This window comes from Ursus maritimus, unplaced genomic scaffold (genome assembly GCF_017311325.1).
Source record: "Ursus maritimus isolate PB19 unplaced genomic scaffold, ASM1731132v1 scaffold_17, whole genome shotgun sequence".
Taxonomy (NCBI): Eukaryota; Metazoa; Chordata; class Mammalia; order Carnivora; family Ursidae; genus Ursus; species Ursus maritimus.
The window spans coordinates 58903300-58918187 of record NW_024424119.1 but is presented as its reverse complement, the minus strand read 5'-3'; the positions used below and the strand labels follow the sequence as shown (position 1 = coordinate 58918187).

Below are 14888 nucleotides of genomic sequence, written 5' to 3'. Positions count from 1 at the left end.
CCCCCCCCCCCCCCCCCCCCCCCGGCCTATCAGCCAGCACCAGGCTGCCAGTGCACAACGTATAACTCACAATGCTCAGAACGGAGGCAGGAGGCCCACGGGCCGCACCCCGGGTGCCTGCTGGGAGCCCTGGCTGAGCCAGCCCTAGGCTGGCTGCACTTTCTTCCAGAGCTGCAGTACTCTCATTAGCAAAACAGGAGTAGAGAGAGCGCTTAGCTCACAGGATTGTCGGCTGGCCGGCCGTAGAGCTAGACACCGCCCCAGCGCCGGCCCGCAGCACAGGCCTGGAAGTTCAGGCGAAAGCATTAGCATTTAAAACATGCACTTGCAGTAGACTCACACCCAGACACCCAGAAACCGCACCAAATCCTGTCAGTGACCCTGGGGGAACAGGTTGCTGGTTATCTGTTGTCTTTTAAAACTCCTCAATGTTTCCCAAATGTCCTCCATTAAAGAAGAAAGACTTCCTTTGATATTTAGAAAACAAAGTGGTGGGAATGTGCAAGCTGTGCACCAGCTGCCCAGGTGAGCGGGGCTCCCCCCAGGAGAAGCACGCAGACAGAGGCCCCCCCGCGCCCAGTCTCCACCGCCTGCTGGGGGCAGTCACCCCTCTAGACCCTCTGTGGGTTCTCATCCACGCAGTGACCCCAGTGCCCCCAGGACAGGACCTGGGGGCCTGGTGGACGGCTTCTGTGGCCTCACCCTGGGTTGGAAGTTCCCAGAGACTAGTCTGTCCCTGCTCTGTAGAAGCCCCAATTTCCAGGGTGGGGGTGAGCTGGGGGGGGTGGGGGCGGGGTGGAGTGTGCAGGGCTGAGAGGGTCCATAGCACTTACGAGCCAGCAGGAGTCCAGAGGCTGGAGGCTGTGGGGCTGTCCTGGAGGCACTCAGCCCTTGGCTGCCACCTGTCCCACAGCCTTCTGCAGGCAGCACTTCCGTTGGTCCTGGAGGTCTCCCTCACCTTGCAGCTCCTGAACCATGTGACCACATGCCAAACCACAGGACTGTGTCTCTAGCGGGTAGAGGCCCCCCCGGACATGTCAGACTGCCTCCTGGGCTTGGAAGTGGCAGTAGGCTGGACTGGTCTGGGGGTGAGGGAACCGGGACCCTGTTTAGGTCTGAGTGGGGATCTGGGGGTGTGACACCCATCCTCCCAGAGGGCAAGCCAGCAGTGAACTGCTGTGAGGATGTTTTCTGTGTGGACCCACAAGTTGGGGGTGGGGGTCAGTCTACAACAAGGTGAAGGAGGTTGAGGTCGGAGACAGAAGTACTTGGACCAGCTTCTGACCATTGTCCTACAAATGACCTTGGCTAACTGTATGACCCCCAAGGGGTCCAGAACATTTTCTGGGAGGGTGAGTGGACACCGTGTTCTTCACCTTAATCCCCTCCTCCTGCTGACCCCATGCCCAAGATCACTGTTCTGGTACCACCCCCATTTTCCCATGAGGACCCTTGTGGGAGGGAGGGAGCCACCGCTGCCTCCGGCCCGGAGGACCACTGTGGCCTGTCCTGACCCCAGACCCCAGACCCCAGATCAGGGTTGGGGCGACTGCGAAGGGGGCGTTTGGGGGTGCTTCGGGTGTGTGGCCTGTTTTACTTAAAGGTGCACCTCCGTCCACAGGAGCGTGGCCTCGGACAAACCTGGAGTCGCAGAGGTGGGAGGGTCGGGTCGGATGGTTGGAATGAGTAACAATAATGCGCCAGTGCACCCAGATCACGCCAGGCCTGAAAGCAGTCCCGGCCAAGTTCCCGGCCGGAGCAGGAGGTCCCGGTGCCCGGCGTCGGGCTCGCCCGCCCAACGGCGCTCCCGCACCCCGGCTTTCCTCGCACGCCCTCCCGCCCGCAGTCCCACTTGGCGCCGCCTCGCGGAGGCCGCTCTGTGCAAGCTCCGCCGCCGCGGGGAGGGGGCGCTGCGGGGCCCGGGGCTCCGGGGCTGCGCAGGTCCTTGCGGGGGCCGGCGGGCGGGGGAGGGCGTGGGTCCGGCGCGGCCCCGTGTCCCGCGCAGGGCGGGACGCTGGGAGAGGCGGGGGGCGGGGGGGAAGACTGCGCGGAGGGGCTGAGGGGCGCCGCCCCCTCACCCCCTCCCAGGGGCACCCCCCGTAACGCCCCGCGCCCCCTCCCCCCTCCAGCGCCTCCCCCCGCCCGTCCCGGCTCCCACCTGGCGGCGGGGCGGCGCGCCCCGGGGCGGCGAGTGCGCGCGCGCGGCTGGCGCGCTGTCCCTTTAAACGGCCCGCGGCGCCTCCCCGCGCCCCGCCCGCCGCGGTGCGGCCGGTGCTGGGCGAGGCCGGAGAAAGTCCATGTGAGCCGGAGCGCGGGGACGCGAGACTTCCTGCCGCCGCAGGCCGGACCGGGCCGGGCGCCCGCAGGTACGCCCAACTTGGCGCCGCCGGCCGGGTCGCCGCCGCCGCACTTCCCGCAAACTCCGCGGCGCGCCGGGCCGCCTCCCTGCCGCAGTGCCCGCCGGCCGCCCGCAGCCCAAGTTCGCGCGGCGCGCCCGCCCGGCCGGGGAGGCGGCGGGGCCCGGCCTGGGGAGGCGCCGACCTCGCCCGCGCCGCCCCGAAGCGGGGCTGCGAGCGGGGCCCCGGGCGCCTCCCTCCCTCCCGGCCGGCGGGCGCGGGGCCCCGCTCGGGACGCCCGGCCTCCGCCCGAGCGCGCCGACCCGGCCCGGCCCTCCTGGAGCGGGGAGGCCCGGGCCCGGGCCAGGGTCCGAGACGGCCGCGCGGCTGCGCATCCGCCGGGCCGGCGCCTCTCCCTCCTGGTCCCGGTGGGCCCCTTTCCTGGGCGTCCCTGCACCCCCACCCCCGTCCCTCCTTCGTGCGGACCCCAACCTGGGGAGAACCTGGGGGCCGGCTGCCCCGGGAGGGCCCTCGCACCTGTCATCCGCTGCTCTGACCCTGCGGAGCTGAAGTCTTGTTGCTCAAGCCCCTTATCCGAGGACCTCAGAGGTGACCTCTGAGTCCGTTGCCGGCGCCCACGCCCATGACCCAGGCAGATGACCCAGGCTCTTCCGAAGTCGGCCGCGTTGGTGTGTGTGTAGGGGCGGGGGTCATGAGGTCAGAGGTCACCTCCGGGTCCCCTCTTCCGGGCTTCTCAGAAGTTTGGTCTTGGGGCTGGTGCTTGCCAGCTCTCTCCTGACGCCCTTTAATTAAACCTGTGGATTTGCCGTTGGTAGGTCCCCTGGAGCTGACCTTACAGGCCATTCCCCCTGCCTCCATCCTCCTCCCTCTGCTGGGGCCCTCCAAACAGATGTTGTGGCCACATGGGCAGGTGGGCTCCTTTTTTCTAGTGGTAATTCTTGGGACTCTCTGGGCATCCGGCTGTGTGTCCCTGGCCCATTCTGTGTGGTGGGGGGCTGGGGGGGGGCTGGGGCACTGGAGGCTGGAGCTGGAGGTCCTTCCCGCCCTCAGTGTGCTGACCGTCCTCTGAAGCTGCTGTTTCTCAGCAGTCTGCAAGCGCTCCAGTGTGCCCGCCCCTCTCCCAGCAGAGGGGGCAGAGGCCCAGGCCCAGGGCCCTCCTGCTTCCTGCGCCGCCCGCAGGCCCGCCCTTCTGGCTGGTCTGGTCTGGTCTGGTGTGGTCTGGTGTGGTGTGGGTCTCTCCCTAGGTCTTCCCTCTTTACCCCTACCCCTTCCTCCTCCTCTTCTCCTCTCGAGCCCCTGACCCCCTCCCCACCCTCTCCACGGTACCCAGATGATGGCAGCAGGGAGTTCTCAGCACTCACTGTCACTTCAGTCGCACAAGGAGGCCAGGAGACGTAGTCTGTTACTGGCTCCATTTCACAGATGAGGAAACAGCTTGGCACGCAGGAGCCAGGTAAAGGGCCAGGCAGCGGGCACTGCCTCCTGCCTTCCAAAGAGCCACCTTATGCCTTCTCCCTGCGGCCCCCTGTGGCGCCTGTCCCTCCCAGGAGGTCCTTTGGCATTTTGGTAGGGTCATTCCACTGTTGGGTGGCACCTCGGCTGGAGTCTGAGCAAAGGAAATAGGAGGAGGAGACCCAAGGTGCTGGGCCCCTGCTCTCTCGGTAAGCCTGCTGGAAGGAGCACAACGAGGTATCACTTGTCACCTCTCAGTGGAGATCCGCTCTCCGTGGTCACGCCCGGGGCAGAGGCGGCGCTGACTTGAGCGGCTCTGCCCATCCTCTTCCGCAGCCATTTGGCGGCTTCTGAAGATGGTTGGTGAAGAGCACTCCTGCTGTAACTGACCCGGGGGCTGCTTGAGGGTGTCTCCAGTTTCTTTCCCCGGTTTCCAGCTAAAACATGAGCACGCATTACTCACGGAAGGGGGTGACAGCAAAGCGCCGAGCTGGCATCTGTGGCCCGGGCTCCTCTTGATCCTTGGCTTCAGGGTCCCGCCTGCCTGCCTTGCGTCCTGGGCTTAGCTGAGCCCAGTACCCACCCGTGGGACAGGAGATGACACTGTGGCGTTGACCGTTTCCAGGGCTCCACCCCACACCCCTGCCTCTGAGGCCTGTGTGCCCCGGAATGCAGAGTTGGGGTGGGCGGTGAGGGCCAGCCCCAGGCCCCCTGTTGGAGTCCCCGGCACTAGCCGTGGACGAGGGCAGAAGCCTCCGTGCCAGGGCAGCCTCCTCTACGGCCCACCCCCAGAGTGGGGCCCTTCCACCTGGGCCTCCCCTCTCTGGGCTCTCTCTGCGTTCTGTGGTGGGGCAGGGCTGCAGGGGGTGGGGGTGGCCGCCCAGGCTGGTGGCGGCTGTGGTGACGGTCTGCTGGAGTACAGCACAGAGGTCGCTGGCAGGAGGGACACGGTGGCTCTTGGGAAGGCAGGAGGCAGCGCCCGCTGCCTGACCCTTTACCTGGCTCCTGGGTGGCAAGCTGTTTCTTCACCTGTGAAATGGAGCCAGTAGCAGACTACGTCTCCTGGCCTCCTTGTGCGACTGAAGTGACAGTGAGTGCTGAGAACCCCCTGCTGCCATCATCTGGGCACCCTGGGGAGGGTGGGGAGGAGGTCAGGGGCTCAAGAGGAGAGGAGGAGGAGGAAGGGGTAGGGGTGCAGAGGGCAGACCTGGGGAGAGACCCACGCTAGATGATGGTCCCGCACCCCGGAACACCGCGTGTTGACCCCCGTGCAGTGGGAATACGTGGCAGGTTTGGCCGTCGCTAGGTTCTGGGGTCACGACAAGCTGCTTTTGGGTTCAGGGTAGTGTTGGCCACCTGGCTCGTGTCTGAGGCTGCTCTTCCAGGCCTGGGCTTTTGGAGGGGAGCACGGTCCTGTGACGTGCGGCTGCTGGGGGGGGGGGGTCCCATGGCAGGAGCAGGTGCCACCAGTCCCTGGCCGGATGCTGAGCTGCTCCTGTGAGCTATCTCCTCCAGCCCTGGGCGGCCCCACTCTGGGAGCTGGTGAAGTCCGGCTGGGGCTGGGGAGTGGCCTCGGCCTGTTCAGGGCTGGCTGGGTTGGGCCTCTCACGCACCTCGGCCTGCAGGGTCTGCAGAGCACTTGTCCTGGGCCCTCCTGGAGCCCCTCGCCCCCCACTGTGCTACACCCCTATGTGGCCAGCCCCCCCCCCATTCCTCCCCAAGATGAGCAGTCTGGCCCTCAGGTACTTCTGGTGCGGCTCGGCTTGGGGCTACAGCCCATTGTCTGTTCCGGTCTGCATCTCCATTCTGGGGAGTGTGGGCCCCACCCTGTGACCCGCGGGCGAGGCCTGTGTGTCCCGGGCCACCGAGGGTGTGCCTGAAAGTTAGGTCCTCCCCCGACGCGGACCTGGGCTCCAGGGACCCTGGGTGCATTCTGGGGAGAGCATCCAGCTTCGCCACCCAGGGCAGGGCAGGGATCCTGGCGATCTCGGTTTCTCTTAGCAAATGCCTTCTCTCACCAGGCCTGGCTCTCCGGCTCTTTGTAAACTCTGGTGCCCTGCTGGCCAGGGCACCCTCCTTGTGTGTCCTGCGGCTGCTGCGTGCTGGGAGCTGGGCTTCCTCCGCGGGGGCCTCTGGCCTTTGTGCTTGCGAGTTCAGGTTTTGGAAGTGAGGCCCTGAGTGTGAGGGTCTGGCTGGCTGTGGGTGGCCAGAGGGGTCTGGAAGTAGTGGTCATTGACATTTGGGATGTGAACTTTGGAGTGGGGCTCCCTGGTGGCCGCCGCGGTGGTTAGCATCTTCAGAGTGGGGCAGTGTCCTTGAGGACAAGGGCAGCGGGAGCACATCTGAGCGGGAGAAGGAATGGAGGGGGCTCTGACCGTGACCCCGGGCTCTCTGGGCCCCTCCCTGCCCCACCCCTGTGCGTGCAGGCTGGCCCTGGATCCAGGCAAGGAAGCTGTGAGGCAGGAGCTGGAGCGGTGGGGCTGTCCCAGGTCACATCCCGCCCGGAGCTATGTGACCTTGGATGGCGAACCACCCTCTCTGAGCCCCACCCTGGCCTGTGTGTTTCCCTGGGCAGTAGTAGCTTCCTTATTTCTCCGCTGGCTGAAGGTGAGCAGGCCCGGCCTCAGGCCTCTGTGCAGGTTGGGCCCAGCCTGGGGGCCCTCTCGGGACGACCCCTCCCTATAAGTGGGCAGGAGCCAGTGAGGAGCACGTGTCCCTTTAAGGGGAGGCTGCTTCTCCGTGGCTCCAGGGAGGACGCAGGCATGCTTTTCTCTGAGGCGTTGTTCTCTGGTCCCAGGGGGAGGAGAGGCTGGCTCTGGGTCTCTGAAGGAATCTTCCCCCTCCCCCTCGGCCCTGGGCCCTGGCATCCAGGAGGGCACATGGCCATGGAAGGGCCCCGCCCAGCGCCTGCCTGTGTGCCTGGGAAGCAGGCAGGTCGGGGGCGGGGACCGCAGGGGCCTGAAAGTGCCCATATATAGTCACTGGGTTTGAGCGGAGTCTGCTGCCAGCTGTGTCCCAGGCCGCGGGCTGGCCGGCCCCCAGGCCCAGCACCAGGCCCAGCCACCAAGTCCCTGAGGGAGGCCTTGCCTCGGGGGTGGGAGGTGTTGGGGGTGGGAGGTGTTGCGGAGAGGAGAGAGGGATTCGGGGCACACCATCAGGTAGACTAGGGGCGGCGCTCTGTGAGTGTTTGTTGATTGAAAATAAAAATCTCTTTAGCCCTCCGTAGTCAGGACCAGGTGTATTTCTGGAAACACCGTCCTTGAGAGTTGGAGCCCTTCGTATGTTGCTGCCCCATCGACGAGAGCTGCTCGGGGTCCCTCCCCGTGGGGCCTGCTCGTCCGCAACCCCAGCCTTGGCCCCACAAAATGCCGGTGTTACGGTGATGCACCAGCTGCCCCCTGCCCACCCCCCAGCACCAGGGGCCGTCCACTCTGACGGCTGGCGCCCTTTGGATGACGCGAACCTCCTTCCGTCTCCTAGACGCTCCTGGGAGTCTGGACTGTGGGGTGCCCCCGTGCCTGTGGGTCGGGAGCAGGACGTTGCCCTGGGTCTTTGTGGCATGCGGGCCCTCCTGGGGCTCTCTGCCCTGGCCCTCAGCTTCTGCCCCTGCTGTCCCCCTTCTTTGCCCCGTCCGTCCCTGTGCCAGGAAGGGAGAAGTACCCGCCTCTCCGCATTCCTGACTTTTGTGCCGTTAAAAAATCACAATGTTAACATAGTTTTGCTCATTTCATTTAGTTTCCATTGCTCTGCTGAGCGCCTTTGTTAAATCGTGTATACTGATACTTTTTGTTGTGTCAGCAGTTTTTTCTTCCCTTTTTTTGGATATAAAGCCATTAGAGAGGCAAGATTAAAAAGATACATTACAATTAAAATGTTAATGAAATCTGCATCATACAACTTTTGAAGCCCTTTAGGCATTAATCTTGCCTGTGTCATGTCCATTAACTTCGGCGTTCTTGTTCCACACTGACCCCTGCTGAGAGATTCGTGCTATAATTGGATTTTTTTTAATAAAAAAAGAAGAAAAAAGCTTTTAAGAAAATAAAGGGAGAGTGGTGGCCCTGGCTCCTAAGCAAAGGGAGAGGGGAGCAGGGGAGTATGAGGCCTCCCCTGCGGGGCTGCCCCTCTGAGCAGGATGGGGACCCCTGCCCCTCCGGCTCCCGGTTCCCTGCGGCTGTGCCGGGGGCGGGTCTCTTCTGCCCCTCAGGCCATCTGCACCAGGCCCCCCAGGTCGCTGCGACGGGACCCCCTCCCCCTGCTGTTGGACAAGCCATGCCTGGGGTGTGGGTGTGAGAGTCAAGGCTGAGCTCACCTGCCTGGGGAGAGGGTGCAGAGCCCAGCTGCTGGGTGAGGGGTGACGGGAGCACTGCCAGCCAGGCCCTCCGTGGGACATGAAAGGGCCGAGGGCTCCAAAGCCTAGAGTTTGGGTTCTCAGAATTGTGCATCCCATGGAAGTCTGGCCTGGGCACTGGGGTCTCCAGCATGAGGCTGGGGCTGGGGACTATGGGAAGGGGGCACCCCTCTTGTCTACTGTCAGGGCAGTCGGGACCCCTGGCAAGAGTGGGTGGTAGGTGCCCTGGTGAAGTTCTCTGTGCGGACTCCCCCTGGGCGGGGGCAGTGCCCAAGCTGGGCAGGGTGCCGCGGCCTGGGTGAGCCTGGGGTCCGGGGTGGCGTGTGGCCTGTGGTGTCTGGGTCTGGCCGGCGGGGCGGGCTTTCCCGGACCCCAGTGCTGCAGTCACAGCCGTCACTGGGAAGCTGGTCAGATGGTTGGCAGTGGGGCTGCTACAGACAGATTTCATGTCTGTGTGTTTTTGCAACACCTTTCTATAAAGGGAAACATAATTTAAAATATGATTACTTAGTGTTGTAACAGCCGCCTCAGCGCTCCACGCTATGCCGAGATCATTATCAGAGGATGATATTAACTTGCAAAGAATATTATGCAAATTGCCCGCTGGCTCCTCTAGGAAACCTGCTCCCCAGATGGGCGTGGGGCACGGGCCGTGCCTGCGGGGGGAGCTGAGGGACACTGGGAGCAGGGGTCGCCCAGACCCAGTGGAAGCTTCAAGGAGCTCTCAGCCTCCAAGCTGGCCGCTGGGTGTGGTGATGTTTGTTGAGTGCGTAGTGCCCACGTGCTGGGACCTGGCCTTCCCAGAGGTCCCTGGGATCCCTGCAGGTAGCCCAGTGGTGTGGCTCACTGTGACTGGATCTGGGAGTAACCGGACCTAGGGGTTCATGAGCCCCAAGCACGGGTCATTTCCCGGAGGGAGGGACTGAGGTCACAGACCCCGCCCTGCCCCCCTGGGTGCACAGGCCATGGGCTGATTTAGCAACCTGGCTTTGCATCATGCAGGGGCTTGGGGCAGCCCCCAAGGGGCTGTCCTTGGGTCTGCGTTGTGGTGTGGACTGTCCACTCACAGTCATGCCCTTGGGGAGAGAGGCGGGGTGGCCAGAGTCTGAGGACGGCTCTCTCTCACCAGCCCCCAGCTGGTCCTGATGCGGGGGCGGGGGGATGGGGGGCCGCAGTTTAATGGCTTTAGAATTTCCTTCCAAATGCTGTCTCCCACTGTCTGGAAGAAGTCGGACAGAGCAAGTTTGGGGTAAAAAACATCCCTGAGTGCACATGGCAGAACCCATTCATGGGTTCTCAGAAGTAGCGTCCAACTGGAACTGTGGAAGCCTGGTGGTACCCAGAACCTCAGATCTCCCGCACTTCCCGCGAGCGTGGTCATAAGTGGGCAAGGTCATAAGTGGGCAAGGTCAGGAAGCCGGGGACCTGGCACAGGGGTGTGCCGTGCCCCCCAGAGTGGACGCTTGCTCTCCCTCAGGGCCGCACAGGCAGGAAGAGGACAGGGTTTTGGAGGCAGCCTGGACTGGATGGGACCTTGACAGTTGCCACGATCCTGTCGGGGCTGTCCAGGGCTGTGCCCGTCCAAGCAGCTGCTTTCTGTAGAGTCTGGGCATGTCATCTTGGGATTTTTTGAACCCTGTTCCTCACTGTGCTGCTGTGGGACCCCAGGCAAACACGGTGGCCTCCCCAGGCCTCAGTTTCTCCACATGTAAAATGGAGAAGAGCTTTGAAGGAGATGCAGACGCTGGGTTGTCAGCCCCGCTTTCTGGCCACCGGGGCAATGGTGCTCCAGGCGCGAACGCTGTGGCTGGAGGGTGGCCTGCTGTCGCCCACGGTGACTGGAGAGTGCTGCTCTCCTTCCTGTGAAGCTCCTCCCCTGCTGCTGTGCCCCCTCCCCATTTTGTGACCGCTGCTCTGTGGGCTCCAGGAGGGCGGGGATGGCCGGCGGGCAGGGAGGGCGTGAGCCTTACGGGCACCCTGGCGTGTGTGGCCCTGGCAGCTGACCATACAGCTGGTGGCTTTGCAGCGACAGAAGTTCACTCTCCACCATTCTGGGGGCGGGAGACCCAGAGTCAAGGAGTGGGCTGGGCTGGTTCCTTCTGGAGGCTCCAGGGCAGAGCTTCTGCTGGTGCTGGTGGTCCTCGCGTCCCCTTGGCTTGTAGACACATCCCTGCTGTTTCTGCCTCGGTTGTCCCACGGCCGGCCTCTCTCCGTGTCTGGGTTCAGATGTCCCTCTTCTTACGAGGACACCAGTCACGGGTGCCGGGCCCACCCCCAGTCCACAGAGGCCTCGTGTCCATCCTTAACTGATGACATCTGCGAAGACTCTGTCTCCACGTAAGGTCCCGTTGTGAGGACCTGACCGGACATGAATTTGGGAGATGCTGTCAGCAACACAGAGACCTCCCATGCCTGGCGGGGAGGAGGTGCCGTTTGGGAAGTCGGGGAGGGGGACTTGCCAAGATAGGCCTTTTGGCTCTGCCCTGTGCTTGCCCAGGAGGGTGGGCAGCCAGACACATGGGCAGTGGCCACTGCTCAGACGAGTACCGGACGGCAGGGCTGAAGGGCCAGTACCCCCGTTGGGAACTCTAGAAGGAGCTTTGTTTTCAGGACCAAAGCCGGGGTCGAGGGCAGGAAATGGGGCCATGGGCGGAGGAAGAGTTTCCTGAGACACAGTGTCTATGGTTATGTAAGTTTTGGGACAGGAGGCAGAATTTGTGTTAATTGTTGTAACCTAGTTTAGTTGGCCAGTCCCTGTCATGTGAAGGGGCCAGGAAAGGCGTGTCGGTCACAGAGGAGTCCTCAGGGCTGGGCCTGGCTGTGTGCTGGGTCCCAAACTGTAGCACAGACGGGGGCCACTGGGGCCCTGTGGCCCCTCCTCCATCCCCCAGAAGGAAAGTGAGCTCATGAAGGGAGGGAAGTAACCGAGCAGAAGAGGCGGGTCCCCAGGGCGGGCTGGAGGTGGGCTGCTGCGTCCAGGCCGGAGGGTGTGGGAGCGAGAGGTGGTGCTTCCCTTGGGGTCCACACCAGGCCAGACCTTGACGGGCCCCCACCCCCGGACCCAGGACCACAAGAAGCAGGCATCTGGCCCTGGAGAGATGAGATTCAGGCTTTGGGGCCCTTCTTGGTGCAGGAACAGCACCCCTGGTCTCTCCCCACGCCTCTCCAAACCACCCAGACCGAGCTGGGCCAGGCTGGACTGCAGAGGGAGGGCCCCCGGTCATGGGGCCGCCCTGGTTTTGCTCTGGGTCTCCTGTCAGATTAATAACTCAGGAAAATGGAAAGGGACTCTTTCTGGAACGATTTGAGAATAAGTTGCCCTGAGTAGTCACCGGTCGGATGCGCGAGCAGCTGGTGGTGGCAGAGACCGCCTGCTAACCGCCCGCTAACCGCCCGCTAACCCGGGCTCACCCCTCGCAGCCGGAGCGTCGCTGTGGCTCCACGTCCCAGGCTTGTGCCAGGGCTGCCTTTAAAGTTGTAATTCAAAAGAATTCTAGTTACTTAGGTATAAAATTTACCGTTTTATCCAGTTTTAAGCGCAGTCCAGGTGCGTCAAGTGCATTCACACTGTTGTGCAGGCGTCCCTCTGTCCGTCCCTCCATCTGTCCCCTCCGTCCATCCCCAGAACGTGGTCATCTTCTCAGACTGGACTCGGTCCTGTTACACACGGTCCCCCAGCCCCCCCCCCCACCTCTTGAGTGTTTTTCTTCCCCTCTCTACCTTTACTGTGGTCAACAACGCATGACATCTCATCTGCTGTCTGGACTGTTTCAAAGTGTGTGGTTCGGTGCTGCTAAGCGATCGGCCGCCCTCCGTCTCCAGGACTTGTCCTCGGGCAAATAGGAAACTGGTCCCCACGAGACAGCAGCTCCCCTCCACTGCCCCAGGGCTTCAAGGGAGCAGATCCTGCGGCATTTGTCCTTCTGCGTCCGGCTGCCCTCACGGAGCGCGGTGTCGTCCTTCCAGGAGCACGGTGTCGGGGATTCCGGCCTTTTACGGCTGAGCCACGTTGCACGCTGTGGACCGACCACGTTTGCTTGCCCATGGCTCTGTCGATGGACACTTGGGTCATTTCCACTTTTGGGCTTTGTGAGTATGCTGCTGGGAGCGTGGGTGTGCTCTTACGTGTCTGAGCCTTACTGTGGCTCTTAGGCTCCCTCAGTCTGGAACCTTCTGTGGTCTTCTGTGGCTCTGGTGACCTTGACTCTGGAATCCTGGCCAGTTTTGTGGACTGCTCCCGGCCTGGGTCTGTGAGGCTGCCGCGTGGCCCTGGGCAGTGCATCTCGGGTAGGGACGTTGCAGTGCATGACTGGTGCGTCCGGTCAGTGGGGGACCCCCTGCCTGATGGGTGCGTTTCCACAGCAGCCCCCAGCAGCCGAGTCCGTGGTTGCAGCAAGGGGTGGGGGTGGTGGGCACACAGGACCCTGTGCGTGTGGAAGGATTTGGGTCTCTGGGTTGCGGGGTGAGTGACGAGGGCCCAGAGGGGTGACGCTGTGGTCCTTCAGAACCGCCGCGCCCAGAGGCGGGTCTCGCCCCAGCGTGTGAGGGCGAGGAGGTACCCCAGCCTCTGCCCAGGATGTCGGCGCGGGGCAGTGGGTGCGGGGAGCAGGGCGGCGGCTTGCTCAGCCCCGCGTACCTGTCTCCCCTGACCCGGCGTGCGCCCAGGGCCAGCCTCATTCCCGAGGGACACGGCCAGGTCTGGGCAGACCGTCTGAAACCAGTGGGTCCCCATCCCCTCAGAGCCAGGTCAGGGTTGGTGTCGGCATCTGTGTATTTCCTGGAGGCCCCCCAGCTACGTGGCCTCAAACAGCAGAACTTTGTGCTGACCAGGGTCTGGAGGTCAAGGTGTCCCAGGGCCCTGCTCCCTCCCAGGCCCTCCCAGCCTCTAGCAGCTGCGGGCATGGGCATTCCCTGGTTCCCACCACACCCCTCCCATCCTGCCTCTGTGGCCAGCCCCTGTGTCCGCAGCTCCTTCCCAGGGCATACGCCTCACCCTCAGTCTGGCTGGACGGACCGCCTCTGCAGAGACCGGGGTTCCAGTGAGATCACATCGTGAGCCTCCAGGGGACCCTGCGCCAGCACGGGAGCCTCCTCCCTCTCCCACCCCCTGGTCTCGGAGGGAACAGCAGAGCCGGCCCCCTGAGCCCTGGTCTGGGGTTGTGCCTCCTGCCTCCTGCCTGGGCTCCCCTCTGTCTCCGGAGCTGAGGAGGGCCGCGGGGTTGGCAGCCCCGGGGGGCCGGTACCCTTGTAGTCCGCTCTGGAGCAGAGCCGAGGGGTCTGTGAGCGTCTGCACAGCTCAGACGGAGCGCAAGTGACTGCAGCCGTGAGACACAGGCTCGTTCCTCCTGCTCCAAGATTCCACGGGATCCAGGCAGTCAGCACAAAATCCTAGTCGTAAAGTGGGCCATACGTGAGGGTAAAGTTAGCAAAATGAAATCAGCCGTTCTTGGAAATGTGTTTTTCTTTGGGGAGAAGGAAGGAAGCAAACACCCAGGGCCCAGGGGGTGGCCGGCAGGACCGCTGGGGCTGCCAGCCCACCCCACCCGAGGGTGTGAAGGTGGGAGCAAAGGACGGGGGCTGGGGCTCTGCAGTGGCCTGCCGGCTGCCGAGGGGCACTGTGGGCCTGTCCCTGGGGGTCCAGGAGGCCCAGGTCTCCCCACCAGCCGTCCCAGGGGTCGTGCTGTCTTCAGGGAGCCCCACCTGGGGCAGCTGGGTGCTTCTCCATGACTCTGGGTGCTGTGCTCTGTGCATTACGGGCGAGGGCGCCCCGGGGCAGAGTGGGCATGGGTCAGCCTTCCCCAGGGGTCAGGCCGCTGTCCCCACCGAGGCATCAGGAGGAGGCAGGTGAAGTGGTGTCTGAGAGGTCCAGCCACCAGCTTGGGATGGTTGGCCGAGGTTTGGGATGGCACTGCTGGCTGCTCTCCTTGTCCTGGAGCCCTGTGGCCCTTTTAGGAGAACCCCCTACCGCCCCGTAGAGGGGCTGGGCAGGACGTTGGTGAGGAGCTGGCTCAGAGCTGCTGGTCTCTGGAGGGCGTCTGATAACTCCCCTCGTTTTGTGGAAGGAAAACAAGGCCCAGAGGGGGTGGGTCGAAGAGCTGAGCAGGGTGTAGTGATAGCCGCCCCACTGATGGTTGTTTTGGGGTCCCAGGGTCCTGCTCCCCGGGGGGGGGGGCTGGGGCAAAGACCACAGGGACTGTGCACAGGGTTGGTTGCCACCTGCCCGCCCCCGCCCTGGATCTGCCTGGTTACATGGGGTCAGGCACATCCAGGTGGACAGAGCTCGGTCAGGGTGGACCTGGGCCTGCCACCCTGGGTCAGGATGACCCGCAGGAAGGGGCGGGGTGTCCTGGTCTGGGTGGGGTGGCGAGGTGGCGGTTGAGGGCACGGTCGCAAGGTGGGGCCACCCCTCCACCGGCTCTTGGGTTTTCCTAAAGGTTTCAGTTCATCCTCACGGTTTCTTAACTGCGCTTTCATAATAATTATAACTGAACGGAGCCACTGAGCGGGCTTGTTCAGAGCCCCAGCAGCTGTGATTACATTATAGTCACTGATTTCCAAGAAACCCCACAAGGGAATTCGTTAGAGCCCACAGTGGAGGCGGGCGCCCTGCACGTCTGAGCTGCCAGGCCTCGAGATGCTTCCCCTGTCTTCTGGACCACCAGCGAGCAGGGACAGCACAGGGACAGCACAGGGACAGAGGCACCCGCCAGGTCCTGCTGGAGCGGAGG

The 14888-nt window shown here is 63.6% G+C and overlaps 1 protein-coding gene and 1 long non-coding RNA gene across 5 annotated transcripts in view; one reads left to right on the top strand and one right to left on the bottom strand.

Moving 5' to 3' along the window:
- Positions 1-3239, bottom strand: part of LOC121103123 — a 7978-nt gene extending 4739 nt beyond the window's left edge. Inside the window, exons 1-3 of one of the 4 annotated variants that reach the window (XR_005835296.1) lie at positions 2874-3239; positions 834-1009; positions 71-284 (exon numbers count right to left, since the gene is read on the bottom strand). This is a non-coding gene — a long non-coding RNA (uncharacterized LOC121103123). Of the gene's footprint in view, positions 1-70; positions 285-833; positions 1010-1641; positions 1767-2873 lie in introns of those variants that run through there. The other 3 variants (XR_005835297.1, XR_005835295.1, XR_005835298.1) reach the window with 3 other exon arrangements.
- The window catches only part of NACC2 (NACC family member 2), a 67670-nt gene continuing 55043 nt past the window's right edge, over positions 2262-14888 (top strand). The window contains exon 1 of the mRNA XM_040632182.1: positions 2262-2366. The gene's annotated coding sequence lies outside the window, so the exon portion shown is untranslated. The remainder of the gene's footprint in view (positions 2367-14888) is intronic.